The sequence below is a fragment of the Labeo rohita genome, chromosome 16 (genome assembly GCF_022985175.1).
Source record: "Labeo rohita strain BAU-BD-2019 chromosome 16, IGBB_LRoh.1.0, whole genome shotgun sequence".
Classification (NCBI taxonomy): Eukaryota; Metazoa; Chordata; class Actinopteri; order Cypriniformes; family Cyprinidae; genus Labeo; species Labeo rohita.
The window spans coordinates 15195719-15214995 of record NC_066884.1 but is presented as its reverse complement, the minus strand read 5'-3'; the positions used below and the strand labels follow the sequence as shown (position 1 = coordinate 15214995).

Here is a 19277-nt window from a genome sequence, read left to right as displayed (position 1 = left end):
ATTAGAATGATCAATGTTGGATAATATCAACAGTTGTGCTGCCAAATATTTTTTGGAACCTGTAATTTTTTTTCAGGATTCTTTCATGAATAACAAGTTTAAAAAGTACAGTGTTTATTCAAAATATAAATATTTTATAACAATGTAAATTATTTATTATTAACTTTTAATAAACTTTTAATTATTAACTTAATACATCCTTGGTGAATTAATTTCTTAAAAAAAAAAAAGAAACTATAAAAATGTACTGACCCCAAACTTTTGAACGGTAGTATATATATATATATATATATATATATATGTATATTTTTAGCAGCAAATCATGTGACTGGAGTAATGATGCTAAAAATTTAGCTTTGAAATCACAGGAATAAATTACATTTTTAAATATATTCAGATGAAAAAAATTAATTTAAATAGTAAAAATATTTCCAAACTTTACAGTTTTTGCTGTATTTTTAAGTAAATTCAGACTTGGTGAGCAGAAGAGACTTCTTAAAAAAAGATACAAATCTTATAGTCCAAAAACTTTTGACTGATAGTGTATATTTATTTCTTATAAAATATATAAAGTATCAAATATAAAGTATCAACATTGCCTTAGATCAGATGTTAAAGATAAATTCCTAAAGAGAAATAAAAATAGACATTTTAACCAGAGTTATTATATTGAACTAAAGATTAAACCATAAAAAACATTCTTGTTACGTAGACTAAAAATTAACTGAATTAAAATAAAATATAAAAAGTACATATAATTTTGAAAATGTCTTTAACTTGTTGTATTAAAATAAAATAAATAAATAAATAAACACTCAAACTGAAATAAAAATGAATGAAATAAACCAATAATATAACTATTATATCTCACTGATACTAAAATAACTGTTATTAACAATAAGACTACAGAGCATGATTAATATGAACAGCATATTGAAATTTCTAACTTTGGTACATGACTCATGACATTACTTTGTTTTGTTTTGTTTTTTTTTTACTCTTAAAGGGATAATTCACAAAAAAATGAAAATTCTGTCATAATGTCATTCTGAACCAATATCACTTTCTTTCTTTTTTGGAACACAAGAGAACCATTTTTATTCATATATTGGAAGTCAACAGGATCCAAAATGATGTTGGACTCCACTGACTTTCCAAAAACACTGCAGAATTATTGAAAATATCTAGTGTTGTTTCACAATACAAGTAGGTCATACATGTTTGGACTGACATGAGGCTGAGTAAATGATGACAGAATTGTCATTTTTGGTGAATTATTCCTTTATTTAAATCTTATAGCTGTCTAAGAGAATGTGTTCCTATGGGTTCATCACATCCACAAGTATCTGGCTGCCAAAACACACACACACGCACATTCATGCACAAGCTCTCTCAGGCATACTTTGTCTTTCTTCAGTGCTCATGGTGCAACGCTCTGTTGATGTTTGTTTAATTAAAAACTGATAATTGTGTTGTCACAGTTTGTGTTTTGTTGAGCAGAGATGAGATGGACAGGTCTCCAGGCAGAGAAAGCATGCATGTTGCCTCATGAATAGTAATACGCATTCTGTTTATCCAACTACAACACACCTGTGGATCAGCTTCTTCCACCTGAGGCCCTCACCGCCAGAATTTTGAGCAAATGTTGACCCACCACAATAGAATCAAAATAGAATCTCTTTTCATGCTGGTAATTACATGTTATTTGCTAATTTTAGAGCTTGAAATTAGAGGGTTCCACATTTGGTCAGTTTGGTTGAGGTCTCTGAGTTCAGCGTAGAGTTTTGCCTGGCAACGCAGCTCAGAATATGTGAAAGTAGAGTTGTCTGGTTAATCAAGAAGTAGGATTTAAATATATCTCCAAGGTCACCTAGCTAATCAAACAAGTAACTCAACCAATGTGTTTTATATTATTTTTTCACATCAGAATGTTGCTTTTTGTGATATGTAAATGCTATGACTTAGTGGTCTGACACTGAGCTGTGGCACTGAAGTGGGTGATGCTGGTTCAAGTCTGGCATGCAACCCCCCATTCATTCCATCACATCCTGTTTTATCTTCCCTTCTGAATAGATAAAAACAAAAGTAGCTTCTTCTGTATCATCATGCGTGTTTGTCAAAAACTTCTGATGTTGAACAGAAAATCTTACTCTCACAATCTGTTGCCCCAGTTTAACATTCTGAGTTATTGAGGCTAAACTGAGGCGAATGAGCACACTGAGCAGTTAAGAAGATTCATGCAATTAATTTTAAGGTGTTCATTTGTGCGTTCATTTATTAGCTAAAGTATTAATTTAGTCAATCCTTTCCTTGTTTCCTTATGCACAGTGCATGCTATCAAATATTGCAGATAGAGATAATTAATTCAGACATTTTAAATGAAAATTTCATCATCTGCTCATTATTTTCATTCGTCTGTCATTCACACAAGTTTCAATACCTAATACAAACAAAGGGAAAAATGTGAAGTTTTATGAAATCCTCAAAAATATGTCTTTTTTCCACCTCTCTTTCTGTCTGTCTATTTGTGAAAGGTAATCTATAATGCATATGCCTTGGCTATGGCTGCATATTGTCTTACAAAGGCAGCTCAAAGTGCTCTGTTCAGCGGAAAGGCTAGCACATGCTGACAGATGCTGCAGGAACCTGCAGGAGCATACACCCATACACACACACACACTGGAGGAGCGAGATAAAGATGCATTGCTCAACGGAGAGAGGGATTACACAGCTGAGCACGACTGATTCAGACAGAATCATTCAAAGCCCAGAGAAGCCATACAGATCGCCCTAGACCAGTGAGGTAGATAGACAGAATGAAAGAAACAGAGAGTGAGATGATAGGGTTTTGTTTGTGAAAACACAGACATGATAAAGATGATTTTATGATGCAATCAACCATGGGTCAGAGTTGCCTCCATAGCCCCTGCTGGTAGAATCCATAAGACACTGCATAGTGTTTTTATACGCCATTTCAATAAACCAAAAGTTAATATTGAGTAACTTATCTCAGTGACTCAATATACAGTCAGTTATTGTCTAGTTTTGCTCAACCAATAAAAACATTTTCAAGCTGAATGCACATCTAAGAGCAACGCACAGTATTTGTGCTTTGTTACAGAATGAATTGATGCATTTTAACCAATCACTTGAGTGAATGATTCAGTCACTCATATCTGTTTTGTCCCGGAATGAGTAATGCTGCATTCCATTCTGAAGGGCCCATCCCTAAATCCAGGTATTAAGACTTGCATGGCTTAATATAACATAAATGATGTCTCTTACTGAAAAATATAGTAGAAAGTCAATGAAAGATACGTTGTTTAAAAAATCCACATTTTTTAATACATATTTTGGACTATGGGGTCGCCATTTTTTTGGTGACATAAAACGATTGCGCTCTGTGAGCTGCTGGCGCTACTTTTTACTCTTTTTAACACAACACAACTTGGAATACACAACTCGGAAAATAAAATACTGATATGATGCCACATTGTGGGGCTTTTGGTTGTAATTTTCAGTTGAAGGGCAACAAGAGAAGCAATGTAAGTCTTTACTGCTTTCCTAAAGATAAAAAGAGGAGAAAAGAACGGGAAGATGCCTGTGGACAAATAAAACTTCCTAAAGACCTGCGTCTTTGTTCTCTCCACTTTAGCCCTGATGCCTTTGAGGCTTTTAGTAGATCACAGCTACTGAAAGAGCTTAAAAATGGCAGAGACAAGAAATGCTAGATGCCATCCTGGCAGGATGTAAACGTGTTGACACTTGTCATGACGCCTCAGCTACTGAAGGAGGTTCTTAACGTGGATTTCACTCAATATCCAGGGTGTTTAGACTCCTTGTCAGGAAAATTCTTTGGTACGGCATTTGGCTAAGCCTACGTTTATATCCATTGCCACTTGTAAGCTCATACAGTAGCTGTGGTCTTCGTATCAGTATTTTATTTTACGGGTTGTGTTGCGTTAAAAATAGCAACAGGTACCACCAGTAGAACACAGAGTGCAACGATTTCATGTCATCGAAATAACGGTGCCCCCCATAGTCCGAAATATGCATACAACGGTGTGGATTTTTTAAATAATGTAAATCTTTCATGGGTTTTCTTACCCAGGAGGCACTGTCTTCATACATTTAAACTTGCACAAAGAATCATGGCAGCGAAGTGTCATCACTTATGCCATTCGAAATCCTTCATTCCGAAGAGGACTTTAAAGTTTTCCGTTTTAAGCACTCTGGTTTTGGAACAACCCTTCAATAAGGCGACCATGGTTGTTTGTGTGACCAACCTGAACATGAAAAAATCTGCATAGGGAACGTTTTCCCCCTTACACAAAACTCAGCATGCATTCCTTTTTGAAATGATAAGAATAGGTACAACAGCAGACAAGAGCCAGCTCCAAGTGGGTGGGGCAATTCCATAATGGGTAAAACGATAGTTCCAAATGGTTTAACAGAAGGTCCATAACTAACCCCACCCCTAAACGTGTATGTCCCCACACACTTGTAGCATAAGCTCCTCCCACTTGGAGGTTTTTGGGCTGCAGTAACCAGTGTTGCCAAGTCCGCGGTTTTCCCACAGAGTTGGGCTACTTTAACACTGTTGCCGCGGGCTGTTTATCAAGATACCCCAATAAAGTCATATTTAGCCCCTGGAATGCAAATATACCAGGGGAACCCTGACATTTTTAAAACACCATAGTTTTGAGAAGCATTTGGGTGGATTCCGTTGTGAAAACCTGGCAACCTTGGCAGTGACATACTCTGAAATGTCTGGATTTGTAAATGTGACTTAAAAGCAAAAATCAAATTCAAGGACCTGACCTATAGATGTTTTATCAGTGACAGAAAGCTTTCTCTTGGTAAAACATACCACTTTGTAACCAACAACTAGTTTATGAAAGCAGAAAATATGTTGTCTGGTAGGAGTGTCTCTCAAGCTGTCTGCTAATATGAAAGTCCTAGGGATATTACCGTTGTCTCCAGCAGATGGCAATGTTTAGAGTGTCATCGCATCTCCCCCACAGTGCACTCAAAAGCCTGTAAAGCCATTGTGATGCAACAATGCCTTGGCCTGCCTGCCTCCATCCTACTCTGTTATATCCAAACACTGCCTGTCAGCACCCAGATTGAATTTGGACATCTCATTTCCAGCCTGGGGAAAAAGTGTTTTTACAAGGTCAACAATAGACAGAGAGAAAAAGAGAGAGAGGGATGAAAGATACAAGCAAAAAAATTTCTGCAGTTCAGAGCAATCAATATCTCCTCCTCTCTCACGTGGGAGTTACTGTATACTACGAAACTATCCCGTATCTCAGGGGCTCACACACATATGCCGGTACATGAAAGGCGGTCCTATTGTTCCTTGGTTTCCGGGGCGAGTGCTTTGTGTTTTTGCAGGGGGTGGAGGCCGGGGAGGGTTTTATTGTTCGTGATAAATATGGTATGTCTCCTTAGTGATTACATGCTTGCCTAATTCTATATAAATTATACACACAAGCACACGCACGCATTCAAACTTGAAGGGATCTGCTACGACTTCAGACACAGTGCGTATGTGTGTGTTTATCTTGAAAAAACACTGTGAACAAAGCTTTAACCTCTTTCTCCACCTCTTAATGTGGGCCAAGTGAACAGATCAAAGTAGAAGACCGTACCTCTAGAGGTGCACATCCTCTCTCTCTCTCTCTCTCAGACACACACATACACTCGCAGATACTGAACCCCCTACTGATTCCATCAAACCCTCGCTACACTTTTCCTCTCTACCGTCACACTCTCCCTCTGTTCAAGTAAGATTACTCACACCAATTTCTACAGCTTCTTTGTTTTAGTCATAGTTTTTGAAGTCAACATTTCATGTCACATTCAAATTCATCAGTTTTACTCAAATGTAATGTAATGTTACAATATTCTGAATTGTTTGTGCTTTATTATTATTGTCTGTGTTTTAGTGAGCCTATTTTAATGATGTCCTTACTACCTTTCTGGGCCTTGAACATTTCAGTTGCATTGCTGTCTATGCAGGGTCAGAAAGCTCTCGGATTTCATCAAAAAAAATTGTGTTCCAAAGATAAACGAGGGTCTTACGGGTTTGGAACGACACGAGGGTGAGTAATTAATCACAGAATTTTCATTTTTGCGTGATCTATCCCTTTAAGAAACATTGCGAGGGAAAGAGATAGTTAATGTTTTTAATTACATACTACAAGGGCACAATTGCACAAAATAAAAAATAAATAAATAATGTGCATCAGTACATTTTTTTGAGAATAAACCGCAATATTGTCATTTTTGATTTCATGGTAACTTTAAATGTAGGGCCTATAAAATTCACAAGGTAAATTGTTTTGTGGTGCTTAAACGGTCCCTGTTAGTTGAAACCATTTATGATCAAATAATCAGTTACCCCTAACATGGAAACTCACACTGACACCCATCAGTCACACTATCAAGGGCACCAAGATCTTTTGGTGTGAAAGTGAATTATTACGCGGAATGACATTCAGGATGCGTGACATGGAATCGGGTTATTGTTTTAAGTGAAAAATGCATTCTATCCTCAGAATGCATTACAGTGCTTGCAGTCAAGGTTAAAGAATATGCGAATATCCTTTCCTTGGAGTTGTACTTCACAACGCCCACCACTCTCATCTCATTATCTAAATGACAGGTCTGGGAGAGGGACAGTGCTTTGACTCGTACACGCTACTGGTCTTTAGTGCTGGATAATAATCAGCGGTGACACTCGTTATCCAAAATCACCTCTGTCATCATATGAGTGTCATTCAATCCTGATGGGATAATCAGTGCCAATGACCATCAGTTTGAGTGTCATGTTAAATACCTGCTGCTTCATGTTCTGTTATCTCACACACACCTGCTCACTCAGGACTTGCTAAGGGTGGTTTGTGAGATACTGGGCAAGTAGCCAAACTGAAATAGCCGCTACAGCAGCAGAACTTTATTTGGCTCACAACATCCAGGCAATGGTTAATTAAAATCACTTAAATTCAACTTCAAATTCAACAAAATCAAAATTTACATTTTAATGTATGTATCTTGCCTTATTGTTAATTAATCGTTACTGTATGTTATTCCAGCATCATCTTTAATTCTAAGGAACACTGTATGTTCTAATGATAATATTATATATTATATTATGTATTATTATGTTATTTTATGTCAGGCATTCATATATAATATATAATTTTTTCCTTCAAAACTCTATACTCTACTTATTCATCCAATTTAATTACATTAATTGCTTTAATGAATTGATAGGTTCACCAAAATGTTTTATTTCTAAAATATTGTTTACATTATATAATGTTTACTGACTTAAAACAAAAATGCTAAATCATCATTACCACAAAGTCCACTTTGCACATTTATTCATATATTAAAATGTTTTCATGAATAAATAAAATTACATATCTATACACAATTCCATTATTTTATATCTAAGACAGTTCCAAATGAATAAATGAACGAATCACCAGACAGATAGACAGATAGACAGATAGATAGATAGATAGATAGACAGACAGACAGACAGACAGACAGACAGACAGACAGATAGATAGATAGACAGATGATAGACAGACAGATAGATATATAGACAGATAGATAGATACACAGATAGACATAGATACACAGAAAGACAGACAGAAAGATAGATAGATAGATAGATAGATAGATAGATAAATGACAGATAGATAGACAGATGATAGATAGATAGATAGATGATAGACAGACAGATAGTTAGATAGACAGATAGATAGATAGATGATAGATAGACAGATAGACAGATACACAGAAAGACAGACAGAAATATAGATAGATAGATAGATAGATAGATGACAGATAGATAGACAGATGATAGATAGATGATAGACAGATAGATAGATATATAGATAGATAGACAGATAGATAGATAGATGATGGATAGATAGATAGACAGATAGACATAGATACACAGAAAGACAGACAGAAAGATAGACAGATAGATAGATAGATGATGGATAGATAGACAGATAGACATAGATACACAGAAAGACAGACAGATAGATAGATAGATAGATAGACAGATGATAGACAGATAGATAGATAGATAGACAGATGATAGACAGATAGATAGACAGATGATTGATAGATAAATAGACAGAAAGATAGACAGACAGACAGATGATAGACAGATAGATAGATAGATGACAGATAGATAGATAGACGATCTATCGATCTATCCATCATCTGTCTGTCTATCTATCTTTTTGTCTATCTATCTATCATCTATCTATAATCTGTCTATCTATCCTAGATGATAGATAGATAGATAGATAGACAGATGATAGCTATAGATAGACAGATAGACATAGACAGACATAGATAGATGATAGATAGATAGACAGATAGATAGACAGATGGTAGATAGATAGATAAACAGATAGATGCATTTTTTTTTCTGTATAGTTAAAAATTGAAAGGCAATATTTTACCATATAACAACACACACAACTTTACTTTCACTTAAATATTGTTAACCAATAGCTAAACAGCTCTCTCTATATTTTTTTTAGCAAATTTTCTTTTGGCCCTAACATTTTTTTTCATCCTGTTTAATTCAGCTATATGTCAGATTACAGAAGTAAAATGGGTTACAGACGACAATTCATGCTGACTTTAAAGTCTGCAGAAGCCAGACAAAGTTAAGAAAATGTCTGTAAATTATGCATTTCCCTTTTCCATTACAAGTGTCATGATTTGATGCTTTTCTGCAATTCCACAATCCTGCCTAGCAGCACCTGTAGTGCTTTAAAAAGGCATCACCATGAAAGTCTCCGCATGCTGAGATAAAAGTGAGAGCTCCTTTAGGCTTTGAGAACACTCAGACTGTATAACAGGACTGCTTTGTGCAACAGCGAGGCTTTTTTGACATGTTTTTCTCTTCTTGGACACTAAACGTGCCTGTCTACTTTTGAAAACCATTTTTCTGCTTGCAGTGGGAACTCAATGAAAAGTGTGCAGGCGTAAATTGTATGTGAATGCGTATATGTAAAAAAGCGTTAAATGAAGTGGGTAACAACCCAAAAGCAGTGAACGAAAGGTTGTGGGATCAAACTCCCTGCAGAGCTTCCCATCATGCTGACTTAACTCAAAATGAGCGCTTGTTCTAATGTCCCTGCCCTTCGTTTGACCACTGGCGGAGCATTGGGGAAGCCATTTAACCCTGGAATACTACAGGGAAACTACATTATGGGACTTAGCATAATGGCCTTGAAAAAACCTTCCTTGTATAAACATATATAAAATCTGAGAACAATGAACAAAACACCTGAACAGAGAGGACAGAGAGACTTCTCTGCAAAATTTGGGAGTCATTTGCAAAATGTTAGACTTGTATTTAATGTAATTTACATCTAGCTGATAGAAATGAGAGGTTTTGTGCAGCAGAGCGTCCCACAGCCTCATGGGAACAAGTTAAATCAGTTCAGAGGCAGTGAAACCTAAAGCAGCCATACTGATAACCTCCTGTACCGCCAACGGGCTTCCATCTGGTATAATAAATCCTTTGTCTTAAATCTGGGGAGTTTCGTCTTCCTTATGTCATTTACACAGTCGTTCAAAGAACAGTCTGTTAGTCACTGTTTCTGTACACTCCAGCACTCTGTCTTCCTCACGAAAAACATCCTAATGTTTTATTCCAGCTTTCAAACAGGTGCTGATTCATGGGGTCTGAAGAAGGCAGCGTTGTGGACCCATCGATCGGTCCTCTCATCAGTCTGGATTGGGCATGGCCAATTGGCCAAGAGCTCTCTGATTGATTCCTATAATTAATAGACGGTTTCTCCGAGAGCTTTCCCAGGGCAAATTAAACGGCTGTCAGCACTGGCTTAACTCAGAAATCAGGCAACAGTATTTTAGAGTGTTAATGTGGAATGAATGTCAGGTGTATGAAATTAAACGAACAAACCAGGTGTCCCACTAGGGAAATACTCTGAATTATTAAAATCTCTGTCTCATTACATCAGAGCTCTTTATATTGGTTGAACACGTTGATTGTTGGGAGAGAGCGCTATTGACTTTTACATGTCATTATGGTAAGAGTGTGTGATGTGAAAAAGAATTGGGTGGACTGACATAGCAGGAATAAAAGATTTATGGAAGCCTGTTTCCACCTGTGGGATAAAGTACAAAATAAGAAATAAAGTCACAATTGTGAGAAATACAGTCATACTGGAAGACAAACATCCAAAATATAAAGATAGAATTAGGAAAAATACATTTGCAGCTGTGAGATACAAAGTCGTTATTGTGAGACATAGTGTCACAATTATGAAAAACAGTTGCAATTACTAAAAATAGTGACAATTGTGACATAAGTTACTATTGTGAGCAGTGTTGGAGAAAGTTACTTTTAAAAGTAATGCATTACAATATTGAGTTAGTAACTAATTGCATTATGGAAAGTAATGCATTACATTACTTTTTCTCATTTGTGCTGAGGTTGCTTATATGTTTTTAAAATACAAAAGTTATATTTTTGGCATTTAAAAGCCCTTTCACAGTAAAAATGAAATGAATAAGCCTCAGACTCAGGGTTGCCAGGTTTTCACAACAAAACCCTCAAAATTAGCCCAATCGCGTTTTAGTGTGTGGTGTGTGGTTTGGTGTGTGTATTGCGGTTGTTTCGACCTGCGGACATGAAAAACAACCTGCGGCAACAATATTAAAGTAGTCCAATTCCATGCGAAAACTGCAGACTTGGCAACACTGCTCAGGCTGAAGGAAATGTAAATTCAATTATTAACATATTTAATTATTGCAGGTTTTGAGTTTTCACAACAAAAACATACACATTTTTGGCATGCTTCCTCTGGTAAAACTTGCATTTCAGGGGCTGAATATCACATTATGGGGTTTTTTCAACCTGTGGACATGAAAAACAACCCGCAGCAACAGTGTTAAAGTAGCCCAATTCCGAGGGAAAACCACAGACTTGGCAACACTGCTCAATTCAGTTATTAACATAATTAATTATTGCAGGTTTTGAGTTTGCATTTCACAGTTTTTATTCATTTTGAGGAATTCTGAATCTGTTTTTGTGCAAGAGACATCTGGGCTGAGGTTGCTTGTGTTTTTAATATACAAAAGTTATATTTTTGGCATATGTAAAAGCCCTTTCACAGCAAAAGTTAAATGAATAAGCCTCAGACTAGGGTTGCCAGGTTTTTCCAACAAAAACATACACATTTTTGGCATGCTTCCCCAGGTAAAAGTTGCATTTCAGGGGCTGAATATCACATTATGGGGTTGTTTCAACCTGTGGACATGAAAAACAACCTGCAGCAACAGTGTTAAAGTAGCCCAATTCCAAGGGAAAACCACAGACTTGGCGACACTGCTCAATTCAGTTAATAACATATTTAATTATTGCAGGTTTTGAGTTTGTATTTCACAATTTTTACTCATTTTGAGGATTTCTGAATCAGTTTTTGATCTCTTGATTTCTCTCAACATTGAGGCTACATTTACACTAGTGGGTTTTCGTTTTAAAACGCATACATTTTTCTATGGTTGCGCCTGTCGTTTACACTACTAATTGTTGTACCCATAGATATGTATAGGTAGATCTACCTATACATATCTATGGTTGTACCTGTATGAATGGTCATGTGACATGCGTTTTCAGTTGTGTAGTGTAGACAGTGATCATTTCTGAAACGTAGTGAATATGCCAGTGTAGACGAGAATCGTTTTCATTTTAAAACAGTGTTAATAATAATGAATAATAATTAATTATTTATAAATTAATTATAATAATTAATAATAATAAAAACATAATGAGATTAAAAAAAAACAAAAAAAAAAAAACAATTGCGGGATCTATAGGTGCAATTATGATAAATATATGATATGATAAACCACAATTATGAGACTGTGTAAAACTGTATTCTGAGATAAAACTTTGCAAATATGAGATATAAATTGGCAATTTCATGCTTCCACACAATAGATTGGAGGTGAGGAAAGAGGAAATGTAGAAAAGAGGAAGTGTAAGGGTCAGTGACAAGCTGATTTATAAATACCTTTAGTTTTACAAGTGACTTCCAAAGATTTATGCACGGCTTAAAACTTTTTCAATTTGAGGAGGCGGAACGGTGCTGCTTATTGTATACTATCAACCGCGCATTGTAATAATGTGGACCTGCCTTCAGGATGTAAATATAGCTGGGCAAATAAGATGGGTGTTTTATGTCTATTCTTGGCAGTAGATTTTGTTGGAATGGAGAGAGTAAAAAGGAAGGACATTTGGCTCAGATGAGTTCACTGGCACCTCAGTTAAAAGCTGCCTGAGCGCGAAACAGTTGTCTTTGAAATCTTATCTTTTAATCATCCGAGCTTATGTGTCATCTCGCATGTACACAAGTGGATGGAGCAATTACACCGCTGCGTTTCCAATCTCACGCTGGACGGCGACACACATACAGCACACACACTCAAATCCCTGCTCTCCCTCATAAATTACTGTGCTTTTAAGATCCAGGCTTTATAATGGTGGATGCACATGGCATTTAGCCATCAGGTGCTTGCACAACATTGGCAAGCGAACATCAGGCTATCCTGTCATCATATGTCATTGTTGTTGCCTTTCAAAAATCTAAGACCAAAATGTGTACTTTCTGAGTCTCTCTTCATCTCTATAATTGTAGTAACCCATACATCTGCCAAGGTTGTCACAGCTCCACATCCAAATGAAGACAAAACCACCTTCTCTGCTGGGTTAGATGAGTTTTGTGCATCTCTAGATTCAGAGTTTGCATAGAGTAATCTGGTCTTGGATCATTTTTTGAATCAAGGGCTCTGAGCCTTGGCAGCCATTTTGGCTCAGAGGGCTCAGCAGTCACAGCAGTTGCATCTGGAGTGCATTGCTTTCTGACAGTAGACGGGGTAAAGAGCCGAAACGGGCAGATGGGCCAGAACCCCGCTGCTTTGCAAAGGGCATCAGCTAACAACCGCACACTCAGACCTCTCAGACCCGACCCAGCATGGGGAATGCGAGCGAGGGAGCAGAAACAGAGAGATGGATGGATGAGCAGCAGTGAGCGAGAGAGACAGAGAGATTTATCATGAACATGGAAGAACAACGAACAGGTGTTGGGAGAGATGATGGATTGAGAGATGGCTTGCAGAGCTTGGATGAGCCTCGCAAACCTTATGCGACCGTGTTAATCAAGACAAAGGCCACAGGAAATCCAATTTAAACAAACTGTTTGAATATTGTTAACTATGTCTCTAATGCATCGCAAAACAGGGACACTGAGAATCAACTGTGTCAATAAACTACTTGCTAAACAAACAAGATTTAATCATCAGAGCCGAACACAAATTCCCAACATCGCGCCATTATTCCATGATGTGATTGGGCATCTGGTTGATTACCAGCTGGTGGTCTGCATGTCTCCATGGTCACCGTGACCAAGCAACATGATTGCGGTATTCTGCAAACATGTGTTGCCATCTGGCCCACAGCGCGTGAGTTAGTGTAGTCAGCAAACACTGTGCCAGTGCAGAGGACTAGTGCATGGGTACTGCCATGAAAATACCCCCTGTTGGCATTTCACACACGCATTGGAAATTCTGGGCAAGTACTGAATCCAAACTGTTAAACTGCATTTGATGAATCTACAATAAATAAGCTTTGGTTTTGGAAAGAGGTGTTCATTATCTGAAGCTGACAGACCATTTTCAAGACTTTTTATTTAATTTTTCACAGATGAAAATAATGTCATGGACAGATGTACAGTCTATTACATGGATTGTGTTGTCTATATGAAATACATTGAATTTTATAACTGAATACATACAATTAAACATATGGTTAGTGATTTAAGTTTCCTAATCTGAAATGTGCTGCAATTTAAAATGGTCATTGCTGAAAGTACTAATAATTTTGCAATTAAGTATTATTAATATTAGGACTGTGATGATAAATTGATGCATCACAAATCTTTCTGGAATAGTTTAGCATAGCCAGTCTGCGAACCTTGGCTGCTTTGAATGGTCAAGGCCCGCCCAAGAGGCCGTATGACTGACAGGTAAAGCAACCAATCACATTTCGTTTTGTGCTGCATTATGATCACAGCCTTGTTTATATTACTGAAAATATAAAAAGTATGCCGTCCACAGTGGCGTAGCAGATTGTACAGATCTTCAGATATTGCAATCCACAGCACAGACCAGGTGTGGGCCATTATCTCAAAAAAATATAATAATAACAAACAAAACAATCAAAACTAACACCAGTCTATACCAGTTCATTGGATTTGCCATTAAAGGCTCACATCTCTTTTCTATTCGCATACTAAACTTTGAACTCAATCATCTAAAAATGGTTCTCATCAACCCAAACATTCAAAACGAAAAAGTTTTAATTTTTTATCTTATCAAATGATTTGAAAAACACAAACATTCTTAAGAATGTTTTTATCAAAGGTCAAGATGACTGTGCCAGCCTAAACAGAACTGTTGCTCAGAACCCTATTTTCTGCCTCTTGACAGTGAAGATTGTTAACAGACTAAACCAGGGTTGACTTAGAAAAATCAATACGACTGATTTCATACATTACAGAGCATCAATCCTCAGTAATTGTTTTTCTTTTTTCTTTGTATCTCAGTGTTTCAGTGCCAGCGTTTCTCCAAAATGATGACAATATGTATAGTGCACACTGTACAATATAATGAGCCAATGACATGCAGACTTTGGGGCAATTTTGAATATTTATCAGTTACTTACTGAATATGTATGTTTCTCCGCACTGCACTCGAAAATGAGCCTTATTTTATATGCTGATGGTTAAATGAGCCTATCCTCCATTTGTCTTCATCAAAAGCACATTTGAGGGCTTGGTCCCATGTTACTGGAGCTCAGAGCTTATCTTTCTTTATAAGGCCTGACAATCTAATCCATGAAAACAAAACCACTCATTTTCGTCTTTTCTGAGCTGCCACTTTGAATCACAGGACCGGCGTTAACTTGGAACTGTACCTTTAAATAGCCAAACAACTGCTGCCACTTTACGTTACATTTGCGTTCCTTTATATATCTGAATGGGTGTAACCTAGAGGCCTCAAGGGTCCCTCAGGAGTTCAAGAAACGCAAATTCTCCAATTACGGTTATTGCAAAATAGCTTTTTACACAGAGAAAGGCTCCTGTTAAACACTAAACTGCATCCGTTGGTAAAATTGGCTTCACATGTTTATGCTGAGAGCCACATTCTCTGAATATGCACAAAAAGACTGTCAGCTTGTATAGGAGAATGAGCAAACACAACGGCGAGTGTGTGAAAGAGCGTGGTTTGGTAGCAATTAATTGATATTGCTTGTATACGTTTTCAGCAGGAGAAGGAGAACGAACATTAAACATGTCTTTCTGTTCATCTTGCCGCATCAGCAGGGTGTGGTGCGATGTGGTGCCACCCAGAGAGACGTGTGACAGATACGCACATATGGAGAATCAGCACTCTAAAGGAGCAAAACTGCAAAGTGACATGATGAGAAGAGAGGATGTTTTTGCTGCTGACTGTAAGACGCAACAGAGGTCAGAGTTCGGCATGATTAAGGCAAACATCGACAAGGATAAAACTCAAAACTGAAGTGAGATGCACACATGAGGATAGGCTCATTGAACGACACTCAAGTGTCTCTATGGGGAAGATTTTTGGACCATATCTACAGTGTGACAGGACCGTGTGTCTTTCAGTGAAGGCACGTGTGTCTAACAGCTCAGTATAGTCGGTGTAGCTGGTACTGAGTGTGCCGGTGTTATCAAAGGCTCTCTTTACACTGGCAGCTGAAGAGGCTCCTCGCTGTTGGCTCTCTGTTCCTACGCCTCCCTCTCACTCGGAAACAAACAGCACGTAAAACTCTACACTCGCCTCCCTGACAGCCGTACACGCCACAAAGACTTCCGGAAAGACTTTCATCTGGAGGTTTTTTGTCTTCCTGTTTTGTAGTCGATGGATTTCTTGCACAGGAACCGGCCAGCAGTGGGCTGACGTTTTGAAGCCAATGCTTTTATTGTCCATCTCATGACACCGAATATAAAAAATGTTGTTTTGCTACTTAAAAAACGAAGCAAAGCCTCACAGGTGATATGTGTGTGTTTGCCTCTAGAATCATTGGGGAAAGTAATCCACAAGGTCGTTGTAATTGAAAACCGAATGATGTCTGTGTGCAGGTGTATTGATTTAGTGTTTAATTCTCTCGGAGAACTCAGAGAAAGCACAGAGATCCAGCATGTTCCGTAAACATTGAGCGGCAGGGGGAAGGGTGAATGTCTTCCTTTTCCAAAAAAATAAATAAATAAATAAAAAAGAATGTAATACATCAAGTTAAACTTCAAAATATAAAAGTAAAATATTTTTATTTTTTTACCACACATTATACATTATATTTCCAATAAAATATAATGAAATATGCAGGGAGATCTTGGAAAATCTTACGAATACAGATTATTTTTCCTAACAAAAACAGCAATTTTTTTAACTGTTAAAGTGCCAGTTACCCAGATGTGCAGCCATACTGGTAATACTTGGATGTAAACAACAGCATGGATTGCACGGTTAATGTACTACTGAATATGTTGTTCTGCTAATTTATGCTGTCTAAACTACAGAAAAAAACATGTGGAAGCTGCTAAATCATATAAAGAAGAACTTAGTAAGCAGGAAAGGATGCAATATTTTGACAAGCTAAAGTTAATAGGTGGTAAACTATGTATGAGCAGTTTTAATTAAGATATTAGCCTAATATTTCACCTATCTGACTGGAAATGAATAAAACAAACATGAATGTTGTTAAAATTCTTGCCCTGGAAATCCTGATTCAGTTTGGTCAGCCACAAATGCCTATGTTCCTCAGACAGTTCTCCCTGATTTGTTATAACTTTTGTTTTGTTATAACCAAATGTTTTCCCCGGTCCGACTGATTAGTACAGCCCAAAACATAAAATAATTTTTACACCATATGTGACCCTGGACCACAAAACCAGTCTTAAGTCGCTGGGGTTTATTTGTAGCAATAGCCAAAAATACATTGTATTGGTCAAAATTATTGATTTTTCTTTTATGCCAAAAATCATTAGGAAATTAAGTAAAGATCATGTTCCATGAAGATATTTTGTAAAAATCCTACTGTAAATGTATGAAAACTTCATTTTTGATTAGTCATATACATGAAGAACATTATTTGAAGAACTTCAAAGGCAATTTTCTCAATATTTAGATTTTTTTGTACCCTCAGATTCCAGATTTTTAAATAGTTGTATCTCGGCCAAATATTGTCATATCCTAACAAACCATACATCAATGGAAAGCTTATTTATTCAGCTTTTGTATGATGTATAAATCTCAATTTTGAGAAAATGACGCTTATGACTGGTTTTGTGATCCAGGGTCACATATTTACATTAATTTACATATAGGCCTAGGTATTTCCCCATTTAAATAATTTTTACATGTGGTTTCACATCAAAAATTGGTGTAGAAACAATTTTCACTCAGAAATTGCTAGTAAATTTCACAATTAATGAATAGATTGTGGCAAGTAACATTGAATTAAATGTGAATTTTTAAGTAGAAAGACTGAAGTAGAAGGGCTGGGTAAAAAATCTTATTTTTACGAAACAACATCGATTCTTAAATTCCAAAAATCGATTAGTCTGGCCTGTTTTTAGTTAATGAACAGAAGCGCACCTCCCATCCAATAAATCACAGTAAGCTGCTTTGTTACTTGTGATATAAAACAAAGTCTCAGATTTCAAATACTGTCCATTGTATTACAGTATTCAAACAATAAATGCCGTTTTTGGCGTTGTTTGAAGTGGAGTGACGGAACGCCTCAGTTCAACAGTAGCAACGCACGTTAACTGATCGTCTCCACTGCTTTATCACCAGCTTCAGCATGAAACAAAGGTAAATAAACTAAAGTATGTTAAAAGTAAGAGTACAGCTTACCGAAATCCGTATCCTGTCTGATATAATCGCTCAATCAGTGTTTCAACCGCGGAAAGACGTCAAACAGCTTATAAACAATATGTCACGTCACCTAACGTCACATTTACCTCAGAAAAAAAACATACTCGGTGACGTAAACTCCTCGTTAGTCAGCTAAAAAAGTTATCTCTATAGAGGAGCTTTTTGCTATGCACCATAACATAGTCATTAAAATTATACTGTTTTTCAATGTTTAATTTATGTTTGAATAAATCCGTCAAGTTTTTTATGACAGCCGTTTGTTTGTATTTTTAAAAACCGAACTGGAGTAGAAACATAATTATGTAATTGAAAATGTATTATTGTAAAAACTGCAATTTAAGTATTTGTATACATATCAGTTAAATTTAACCTTCAATATTGTAGTAGACTCTCATGTATGTTAGCCTATATTTTACAGCAGCAGTAGATTTTTTTTTCTATGAGAAAATTTGGCATGTACAGTACCTGATATATATCCAAATGAATTGAATCAAATTGAATTAAAACACAAGCTTGTGAATCAGAGTCAGATTGTGAACTTTGTTTCAGAACACAGCCTTATTAAATAGTACTTTCTTGTAAAACATACAATCTTTGTTTTTTTGCAACTTTCGAAAAATCATTTTAACAGTGTTGTCATTAAAATGCCCAACCACACAAGACCTCACACTTGGTCAGAACAATTTAGATGAGCGTTCTTCAGTCCTTTCTTTTGTCCGTATTCTTGACTTCTGTTCTGACACGTTTGTGTGTGTGTGAACGCAGGTCAACACTGTTCAAGTGCAAACGCATGGCTAATCCCCAGAATGGTAATTACGTACGTCAGCAGCCTTCACTACTGTCAAATGGAGTCATGTGATAACGGTCAAGGTTTTTCAAAAGGAGATTTGACTAATTCACAGCATATTCTGCAGGGTTGGGCTGAGCCGGACCGCTGCTGACAGGCACAGACCTTTGATTGAGAACTGGAGGTAAAGACAGCTAACATCAAAGTACACTGTGCTCTGACTCACAGCTCTTCCAAACCAGCAGCAGGTGGAATGGGCAGAAAACACTGACTAGACAATGGGATCTTTGTAATTTCTTTCAAATGATTGAATGTGAACTCTCGTTTGAGAGCATGTGTCAACCCTAGAATGAAATAGAAAGAGATATCTGTGCAGCTAGTCTCTAACTTCAATTATTAAAGAACAGATAAAGAGAAGATATCAGGAAAATATAGTTAAATGGAACAATAGCAA

At 36.7% G+C, this 19277-nt stretch overlaps 1 protein-coding gene across 1 annotated transcript in view; it reads right to left on the bottom strand.

Annotated features, from left to right (window-relative positions):
• Positions 1 to 18090, bottom strand: part of dgat1b (diacylglycerol O-acyltransferase 1b) — a 43599-nt gene extending 25509 nt beyond the window's left edge. Inside the window, exon 1 of the mRNA XM_051131592.1 lies at positions 18016 to 18090. The gene's annotated coding sequence lies outside the window, so the exon portion shown is untranslated. The remainder of the gene's footprint in view (positions 1 to 18015) is intronic.
• Between the last annotated feature and the right edge of the window lie 1187 nt (positions 18091 to 19277).